Here is a 9,733-nt window from a genome sequence, read left to right as displayed (position 1 = left end):
CCCAGGAACAACTGGCCGGCGAGATCGTGAGTAGAGTCACCGCGCGTACTTTTACCATATCATCGGTATTAAACAAAAAAACTTAACTTTTCAAAACTATCATTCTGTAATGTGTTGCCTCCACAGACGTATACTGTGGAGGCAACACATTTATTCAGTTACAACACACGGGGTAACTTCCCCTAAACAGAATAACAACCTAAGATGGTGACTACCCGGCTAACTACACTAGTTACCACGTGACTGCTACTACGGACCGTGACCAACGACTTGGGCCCGGGTCCACGTGTTGGAGACTCGTTGAACGGAGATCGTAGATTAAGGGTTTCTTCCAGGATGAACAACAACCCTGGTCCCACCCGGGACCCAGCTTTTATTCTCTGTGGCGTGGCCGGCTCCGCCCTTGGCCACGCCCACCTTCTAGAAACCTCAGGAAGGATCTGGATCCAATCACGTGACCCCCCTAGCTCCCTCTTGGGGCCCCTCTGTAAACTTAACCGGTCACGTGTCCTCTTGGGTCAATCAGACTGCCATGGCCTCACACAACCCTATCCTTCGGTCGGCACCCACACACCCTGTCCTGTAGGGTCGGCACTGCACTTAACGCGTGGTGCCATCCAGCGCTATATTCAGCGCACGCCTTGCCCCTCTAGGGCCGGTACTGCACCCACAGCATGGTGACATCCAGCCATGTCACTACAATTCTAAGACGCTCCCGGGAAAGTTAAGACTCTCCCCGCCCAGAAAGCACGTGCTCCTCATCAACCGTGGCCAAACCACTTCTGGATGCCGGCCTCCCCCACGCCGTTATCACTGTCATCGCGAGTGACGCTTCGTGGGAGAAGTCAAACGGTGGCTGTCCTCTTGAATGCCTCGCCCTCGCCGTAGGAATGTGGAATTTCCACTGCTGACCTTGAAGAGAGGAGACTATGAACAATCTCATTGATAATTTTGAGCAGAAACTTATCACTCCGACTTGACTGCTGTACTTGGGTTGTAATTTATGGCGTCGGGAAAGCAAAGCAGCATTTGACCATGGATAGTTGCTTGGATGGGCGACCGCCATGCGTAACAGGTGCTATAGGCTGCTGCGGGGTTATAGAACGACGTGGTGGGCAGCGGCGGGAAGTTTACAAATCCATTGTTGTACCGCACTTTCTATGCCCTCGCGTCTATGCCGCCCACCTTCACCAACACGCACCACACCAGCGCGATGAAGTATGGTCAAAGAGCCCCCCACTACAATCTACCCATAGTGGGGAGGCCCTCATCCAGCAGTGGATTAACAATGGGCTGTACAGGTGTGCTCAAGGTGTACATATTTATCTGCGAATATGCCTAGGGGACTTGGGTGGGCATTGTGAAACTGAGGTAAAGTTACTCTGAGGTGGGATTTTTGTTATTTGTGTTGATATTATGTTGAGGTAAAGTTACCCTTTAGTCTGAGGTGAATTGATTCTGAGGTAAAGTTTCTCTGAGGTAAAGTTTCTGTGAAGTCAACTTACTCCGCAGATTATTTTACTGAGGTGAATTGACTCTGAGGTAAAGTTTCTCCTAGGTAAAGTTACTTTGAGGCGAAGTTACTCCGAGGTAAATTTTACTGAGGTGAAATTACTCTGAAGTAAAGTTTATCTGAAGTAAACTTACTCCGGACGTGATTTTACTGAGGTAAATTTTACTGAGGTAAAATTTCTCCGAAGTAAAGTTTATCTGAAGTAAACTTACTCAGGACGTGATTTTACTGAGGTGAATTGACTCTGAGGTAAAATGTATTTGAGGTAAAGTTGCTTTGAGGCGAAGTTACTCCGAGGTAAATTTTACTGAGTTGAAATTACTCTGAGGTAAAGTTTCTCCGAAGTAAGGTTTATCTGAAGTAAACTTACTCCGGACGTCATTTTACTGAGGTGGATTGACTCTGAGGTAAAATGTATCTGAGGTAAAGTTGCTTTGAGGCGAAGTTACTCCGAGGTAAATTTTACTGAGGTGAAATTACTCTGAGGTAAAGTTTCTCCGAAGTAAAGTTTATCTGAAGTAAACTTACTCCGGACGTGATTTTACTGAGGTGAATTGACTCTGAGGTAAAATGTATCTGAGGTAAAGTTGCTTTGAGGCGAAGTTACTCCGAGGTAAATTTTACTGAGGTGAATTGACTCTGAGGGTAAAGTTTATCTGAGATAAAATTTATCTGAAGTCAATTTTCTCCGAGGTGAATTCCCTGTGGTGAACTGACTCGGAGGTAAAAATTCCTCGGTGGTGAATTTACTTCGGGGTAAAAGAAAAATGTCTCTGAGGTAAAGTTTGTATTTTTCTGTTGAGGAGCCTTTCAAGACCATCACCTTACCCTACATTGCTGGGGTCACAAAAAAGATCTCCAAAATCCTGATTAAACACAAGATCCAGGTCCGATTCAACACAGTACATAAAATCCGTGATCTGGTACCATCTGTAAAAGATGTGATTCCAGACATACAGTACCCTGGCGTCTACAAACTAAGTTGCCTCTGTGGTAGCAGTTACATTGGGGAAACCAAACGACACGTCTCAGACCGCATTCGTGAACATAAAGCTGATCTAAAACACGGTAGGACAAACACCTCAGCCGTGGCAGACCACTGTTACAACTCAGTGGGCTCACATGACATTGACTTCTCCAAGACGGAGGTTCTCTGCAAGCCATCTGGCTATCATGAGAGATTCGTTCATGAGGCGATCCACATATACAAACACAGAGACAATTTTAACCGAGAAGATGGATTCAGGCTTAGCAATCATTGGAAGGACGTAATAAACCATTTCGATACACATTAGGGTGAGTTGAATAATACATAGTGTTATATTAAAATGTATAAAGTATAGGGTGGTTTACAGCAATACAGTATATAATTTAATGTTGGGTTTATCTATGGCAGTATATAGTACTGTATATGCTAAGAGAATAAAGTTTAGATGGAAGTATATTATATACTTCTTACGACGTAGAATTGTAATTTTATTATTTGTTGTTAGTAACTCAGCTTATTGTAGAGTATAGTAAGTATCAGTTTATATTTTAGTTTTTTTTTTTTATGTAGTTTTCACTTCGGTTTTCTACGTGGTTGTTTGGTAAATGCAGCTACATATCACTAACATTCCTGTCCTTTATTAACGCTGTTCCTTGCGCCCCCCCGTGGTGCTGTTGATCCTGCATAATGCATGGGCATAATGGGACTTTGAAACCCCTCCGCCCACCCCCTACGCATTGTCCATTGGTATGCTAAATTCCTCTTCATATGCACATTCTTTTGTTAAGGCGCTCCTCCTCGCTACACCTATATAAGCTCCTAGCTTGATAATGTTCTCATTCTTCGCCTGAGGACGGCTGCTTGCGTTGTGGCCGAAACGTCGTGAGAATTGTTTTATTATGTTTTATTTTTATTATTTTATTACTTCCCTTCTACGTGACTTTACCGAAAGAACCAAGAAGATGAGGTACATTTACTCTGAGGTGAATTCACCGCCAAGGTGAATTCACATCAGCACGGGAACTTGATTAAGCAATGCTTATGTTTGTATCTTGAAACCTACCTGAACTTCGCCATAAAATCACCCGGAGGTCACAGACAGTCGTAAAGAGACTGGGTTTATTTTTATATTATCTCACCCTTCACAACCCATGCGGTTTACTCCGTATTCTTGTACGGTGGAAATTGAGTTTTCAAGTCCATACGGCGTACAGCCGTTTCAATACGGGGCAAAATTTAGTTTTTATCTATTTGTTTGTGTTTCTCCCTTGTGATGGGACTTTGTGTAGGATGAACGTTGATATGTATAAGGGGCACGGGCTGACCAATAAGGTCTGAGTTGGTCTGTAATAAGGTAGGGCACTGATAAGGAGTTTCCAGCTATGCATTTGTTAAATATTGTTTACATATCTGGTAAAGAACATCACCGCCCGGCCGTCATTGCCGCGTGATAATAAAACATTTGTTAAAAATGCAACAACAGGGAAGTGAAAATAATAAAACTCTCCCGCCAAACCCGCCCTTGCCCAGCCGGTCCCGCGGGTTTTTGTTGTTGTTGTAGAAGCAATGGACGTCGTCAATGGCTTCCTGATATGAGGATGTGTCTAAATGAGTCAAACAATGTTTTATTCCAAGGTGCGTCTGTAAGCAAATCGTTTGGTTATTGACGCTGCTGCTGCTGCTGCAGTGATGCACAACCTCAAATAATAACAACCAAACTCAACACATTATATACTGTCTTTTTTTTTTAAGCCACACATTGTTAGTGAGGAGTGTGTATTGTTATGCCATACCTGTCAAACCATTCGGTTTACCCGTATTCTTGTACAGGGAAATTGAATTTTCAGTTCCATATACAGCCAGACAGGCAAAAAAAAATGTCTATTTGTGTGTTTTTCTCCCTTGTTATTGGACTTTGTAGGATGAACGTTGAGCTTTATAAGAGGCACAGGGTCACCTATAAGGTCTGAATTTGTCTGTAATAAGGTAGGGGGCACTGATAAGGGGTTGACAGGTTTGTGTTATGCACAGTGGTCATCCCAACAGAGCGCTGAGCAGACAGAAACTCATCTCGTGATCAGAGATGGTACCGACGCCCCTTGCACAACTGCATATCAGAAGAGCGGCAAGACGTTTCGCTCTCTTCGCCCCCCCCCCCCTCTCAGGCTGCAGAAAACTTGAATCGTCAGCGCAATGTTTGTCCGCGTAGTTTTGACAAGCGTGAAAAATTACATTTCATTCATGTTGTATTCGCCTTGTCAAACATTCCATTCCTCGTAAGAACGTTTTAACGATTGCGACATTGGTGACTTCTCCCCCCCCCCTCCGCCTCCCAGAATCAAGGTCGCCCTCGTCAAACACCTGGTGGGGCCCACAATGAGCACCCAGCCCCTGAGCCCCGGGACACGGGTCTCCCCAGCCCCCCAATCGCGGCCTTCCCAGCCCCTGAACCCCGGGACACGAGTCTCCCCGGCCTCCCAATCGCGGCCTTCCCAGCCCCTGAACCCCGGGACACGGGTCTCCCTGGCCCCCCAATCGCGGCCTCCGAGCGGCCAGGGCCCTCCAGTCAGGACGAGGTTCCCGCGGTCATCGTGCAGCAGCCTGACACGCCCTCCGCTAGCGGGCAGCACCCCTCGCCACCACCGCCGCCACCGCCGCCACCGCCGGCCCTCATATCTGGGATGGCACCGACGCTCGCGAGGCCCCCATGGCTCAAGGAAAAGAAGCCGTACAACAAGAAGGGGGCGACGGAGCGAGTGAGGTGCAAGACGGTGAGTCCCGCGACGTGTGGGCTCATTCACTCGTCCGTTCAGTTATCCGATTACTCAGTTATTCGGCGATTCATGCAGTTAGTCCGTCATTCGTGCAGTTATTCAGTTATGCTTTGGTGTTCAGTCATGTGTATTTGTGTGTTCGCGTTTTTACGTGTTGGAGTTTGTGTGTTAATACATCAGTGTGTGTGTGTTGATGTATTTGTGTGTGTTGATATATTGGTGTGTGTAGTGATTTATTGGTGTGCGTTGATGGTGTGTTGATGCATCGGTGTGTGTGTGTGTGTTTTATGTATCGGTGTGTGTGTTAATATATCGCTGTGTGTGTGTTGATGTAGATCGTACCTAGTGACATAACGAAGGAGAGCCTATGGAGCAGCGCGAACGAGAAACAATTCGAAAACTCCGACCTCAAGGACCGACTCCTGCGGACATTTGCAGGTCAGAGCCGTTGATTAGAAGTCAAGGGGCCAGGAGGTCACCAGTTAACGTTGTGACGAGGCCATTGTGTCACCTGTTCATGGGATCTCGCGGTCACGGTTTTCTGCGCGCAAATCGTGCTCACATTGCCACGGGGCAATTTCTCGCGGGTTCATGGTGTCGTGGAATCTGCTGCTGTTGTTGCAGCCAAGACATCGCTGGGAGTGCCCATATTCCAGCCATCCTCAAGTGGATCTTCGCCACTGCCATCTCCGTCCGGAAGCCCCAGTGAGGGATCCGTCTTCAGCACACAATTATTACAAAATCTCGGTGAGAGAAGCCGCTGTTATTATTATTTGTTTCCGCTTGCCTTGCCCAGGAAAAGCCACACTGAGAATCGGGATTCGTTTTCAGGAGGGTCCTGCAAAGTTTTAACAGGAAGGGGTGAAGTCGCCTGCTCTGTGTGTCATCCAAATGTAGTCGTTTGATTTTTCAACATTGGGGGATCTCTTCGTTCGTTCGTTTATCAATACGCTCGTCCTGATGAGGGTCGCGACAGCAGCGTGTTGAGTAGGGCGGTCCAGACGTCCCTTTACCTGGCTAAAGACTCGAGCTCTTCATGGGGAATTCCCAGGCGTTCGCAGGCCAGCCGAGCGACATCGTCCTGGGCTGGCTAAAATTTCAGGAGGAGTCTATCGCTATGCATGGAAAGGCAGAAATAGTTTAGCATCAACCGAGGCAAGAAGAGAAGTGAGAAAGACGTTTTGAAAATAACTAAAGAGAGAAAATCTAGATTTGAAGATTTCGTGACTGCAGGGATCATACTCTTTAGTTATTTCGGTAAAGTCGAGATTTTGAAAGTGACTTTACCAAAAGAACCAAAGAGTAAAGAGAAAAAGCCATTTTAAGAAGATTCGTTTCCTTAGTCGAGATTTGAAGATGTGTAAGTGTCGCGGAAGTCCCTTTAGGTGCCGCAATGGCAAAGGCGTCGTCACCCCCAAGTGTGAAGCCTGGAGACCCGTGGTGACAGTGAGCAACGCACAATCCGAGGATCTTAATGATCATGATGGAATAAAATGACTGAAAGAGGTCCCGCCTCAACTGACTGGGGATCTGGTTTTATGGGGGGGTTTTTAGCTATGGGAGGAAACTGGAAAACCCTGAGGAAAGCCATTGCAGTACAGGGGGAGAGAATACAAACTCCATACAGAGAGTTGCCTGAGATAGGAATCGAACCCAGGCGATTTTTACTGCGAGGCACAAGTGTTACGACTGTGCCACCTCCCGGCCACCCACAGACCCATAACCCCACAACCCTCTCTCTTGTGTAAGGCTGCATGAACAATAGCTTACAGTAAGTCACCATGCCAGATTAGCTTACCCAGGAAATGGTTTGAGTTGATGTGTGTTTTATTGGGTGCTCCGGTCTCGTCCACCGTGAAACCAAACATGAACGTAATCGGCCAAACATCCCCAAATATCTGAAGATTCAACCCAATGGAATGATCTCCCATACAAGGACAAAGATTCCCTCATGAAGCTTTAACAGAATGTAGGAGAAAGTGCAATTTGTTTTTGCCAGACTCAAACTGACAACGAGTGTTGAGATTCAGTGAGTCTTCTTACCTGACCCCCCTATCCCCCCCCCCACCCTGCTCTGGAACCACCATACACACAGAAATCTTGAGAAAATCGGTGAAGGTGTCGGACAACGATTTAATAAAAGCAATCCTGACGGGTGACATGGCCTTCCTCTCCGGGATTAAAAACTTTCAGGTAAACCGAGCGGTGGTGGTGAGTTGGTGTGGTCTGCTGGTGCATCATATGAGCCGGTTTGACCTGCTTGTTGTCGTGATCTCTGGCCGTCTGGAACGCTCTTCCTTCGAATATTAGGAAGCCACTAGAGCTATGCACTTTTAAATCTACATTGAAAACTAATTTCTTTCGAACTGCTTTCTGTGTTTAGTTTGTTGTCCATCCGCCGCAGCTACGATTAGCACGGTTGGCTACGTACGGTGGAAAATAAGTTCAACATACATATCGATCCTGACTGAACTGGTGTAGCTGGTGTGGTCGTTGTGTTAGTGTGACCTCATCTGTTGGTGTGACCTCATCTGTTGGTGTGGCCTTCCGTGTCGGCGTTGTGGCCTGGGTAATGGCCTGCGTGGCCCGAGTGATGATGGCGCGCGTCGCTTTGTGCTCTCGCAGGGCCTGATAGAGAAGTTGCAGAGCGTAACAGAGAAGCAGAAGAAGGCGCTGCAAGATAAGCAGGGCAACGGAGCTCCGCTGCAGAAGATGGAGTTCTTCTATTTGCAGGTAACCCTCGCCCACCCCTTACCCCGCATTCCCTGCACAGATAAAAAAACTAAACAAAAACAACAGACCAGCATGTTTATAGTTTTTCGGTAATTTCCCCCAAGTTTATCTCGGTTGCGCCAGCAGCTTCGCGTTATCACGAGACGGAAGTATCCTTTCATGACACACGCGCAGAGCGGCGTGACCCTGTGTGGCGTCACAGGGAACACAGCTCGCGGGAAGCGGATATCACAGAGCTACCTCTGAGACCCCTTCTTTAAGTGACCCTCTGGTCCAGATAGCAGAGGGCAGCGCTTTCCAAAGCGCCGCCGCCGTACGAGAGTGAATGTTCATTGCAAGGCGGTCGACTTAAGATATATCATTGTCCAGAGCTGGAATTTGCAAAAGAATTGAGTGCAGAAGTAAATTTCACATGATCAGGGTATTGTGAAGTCGTTGGTGACCGGGCTGAGACCATCAACTCACGACACTTGAGAACCTGGTTTAATGACAGGCGATTGAAACCTGGATTTTAACCCAGTTTTTCATTGGTGCTGATTCAGTGTCTCTGACCTCCAAGCCACCCAGCGCCAGACGTTATCGCTCACCATTGGAAACGACTGAGGGTGGCCACTCAACCAATCGACGGGCATCTGGGCAAGCCTAGAGGCCCAGCCACCAACACCCGAAGTAAACATCGACGCAGCGACACGGCGATTCTTCGCAGAGCCCAGTTTAGAAGCGGCGAGTCGGTGGCGTAGCCAGAGAGTGCGCAGGCGGTGCAACGGCACCGGGGCCCATGGTCCTGAGAGGCCTGGGTGCTGAGCTACATGTATGTGTGACCTCGTGGCGGCGTGCGTGTGCGTCCCTGTGTATGTGCTGCTCGTGTCTCTGTAGTTGTGCCGCGCGTGTCTGTGTGACCCCGTGGTTGTGCCGCGTGCCTCTGTGACCCCGTGGTTGTGCTGCGTGTATCTCTGTGGCCGTGTGACCTCAGCTCGTGGACGAGGGCCACCTGTCGGAGCGCCTGCGCTGCCTGCGCTTCCACTTCACCCGCGCCGAGGTGCTCGACCAGGCTCGGAAGGAGCAGGAGGTCATGCTCGCGGCCCTGAGCGCGGTCGTCTCCAGCCAAGGCCTGGCCCAGCTGGCCCAGCTGCTCCTCTTCATCCTCAACTTCCTGAACGAGGGCCCCACCTCGGCGCCCGCCTACGGAATCAACCTCTGCGACATCGACAAGGTCCCACGCGGGGGGTGGGGGGTCAAGGGTTGGCGGAGTCTCAGAACACTTTGCAATGAATGCACAACACTTGGTATATATGAAACATAACATATTCATTTTAAATAACAGAGATGCTGAGCCGGCACCGCCGAGACCCTGAGTTCAAATTCATGTTTCGACTGCCCAACTGCAGCGATTAAACTCGGTTCTTAAATGTTTGTTGGAAAACGGACCGCAGAAAGTGGATATCACAGAACCTCTAAACCGTCGTGGAATTCGAGTCCCGTTTGACGTCAGGTTGCGGGTGCTGTTGGCGGTCCCGTGATTCAAGTTGGTTTCACGATCTGCCCCTTTAACACCGGCCGGGACCAATAACAGAACAGAGTGGCAGCCAATTAGGGTTATGCCATAGGATGGCTTACGGAGGCCTTCATCCAGCAGTGGATTGATTACGATACTGCTGCTGCTGTTGACGGTCCTCTTCAACTGATTCAAAGATTGGTTCTCTCCTTCGCACAAATTCAATGAGG

The 9,733-nt window shown here is 48.3% G+C and overlaps 2 long non-coding RNA genes across 2 annotated transcripts; both read left to right on the top strand.

The window, feature by feature from the left end:
• The first annotated feature begins 5,223 nt into the window (after positions 1-5,223).
• Positions 5,224-5,931, top strand: LOC144950784 (uncharacterized). Its single transcript, XR_013640404.1, has 3 exons — positions 5,224-5,272; positions 5,611-5,713; positions 5,900-5,931. It is a non-coding gene; the product is annotated as an uncharacterized LOC144950784 (long non-coding RNA).
• Positions 5,932-7,401: 1,470 nt separating this feature from the next.
• On the top strand, positions 7,402-9,030 carry LOC144950783 (uncharacterized). The gene is made up of 3 exons (XR_013640403.1): positions 7,402-7,468; positions 7,901-8,008; positions 8,982-9,030. It is a non-coding gene; the product is annotated as an uncharacterized LOC144950783 (long non-coding RNA).
• The last annotated feature ends 703 nt before the right edge of the window (positions 9,031-9,733 follow it).

The sequence above is a fragment of the Lampetra fluviatilis genome, chromosome 59 (assembly GCF_964198595.1).
Source record: "Lampetra fluviatilis chromosome 59, kcLamFluv1.1, whole genome shotgun sequence".
Classification (NCBI taxonomy): Eukaryota; Metazoa; Chordata; class Hyperoartia; order Petromyzontiformes; family Petromyzontidae; genus Lampetra; species Lampetra fluviatilis.
Note: the sequence above shows the minus strand (reverse complement) of the source record. Positions and strands in the feature narration are given on the sequence as shown.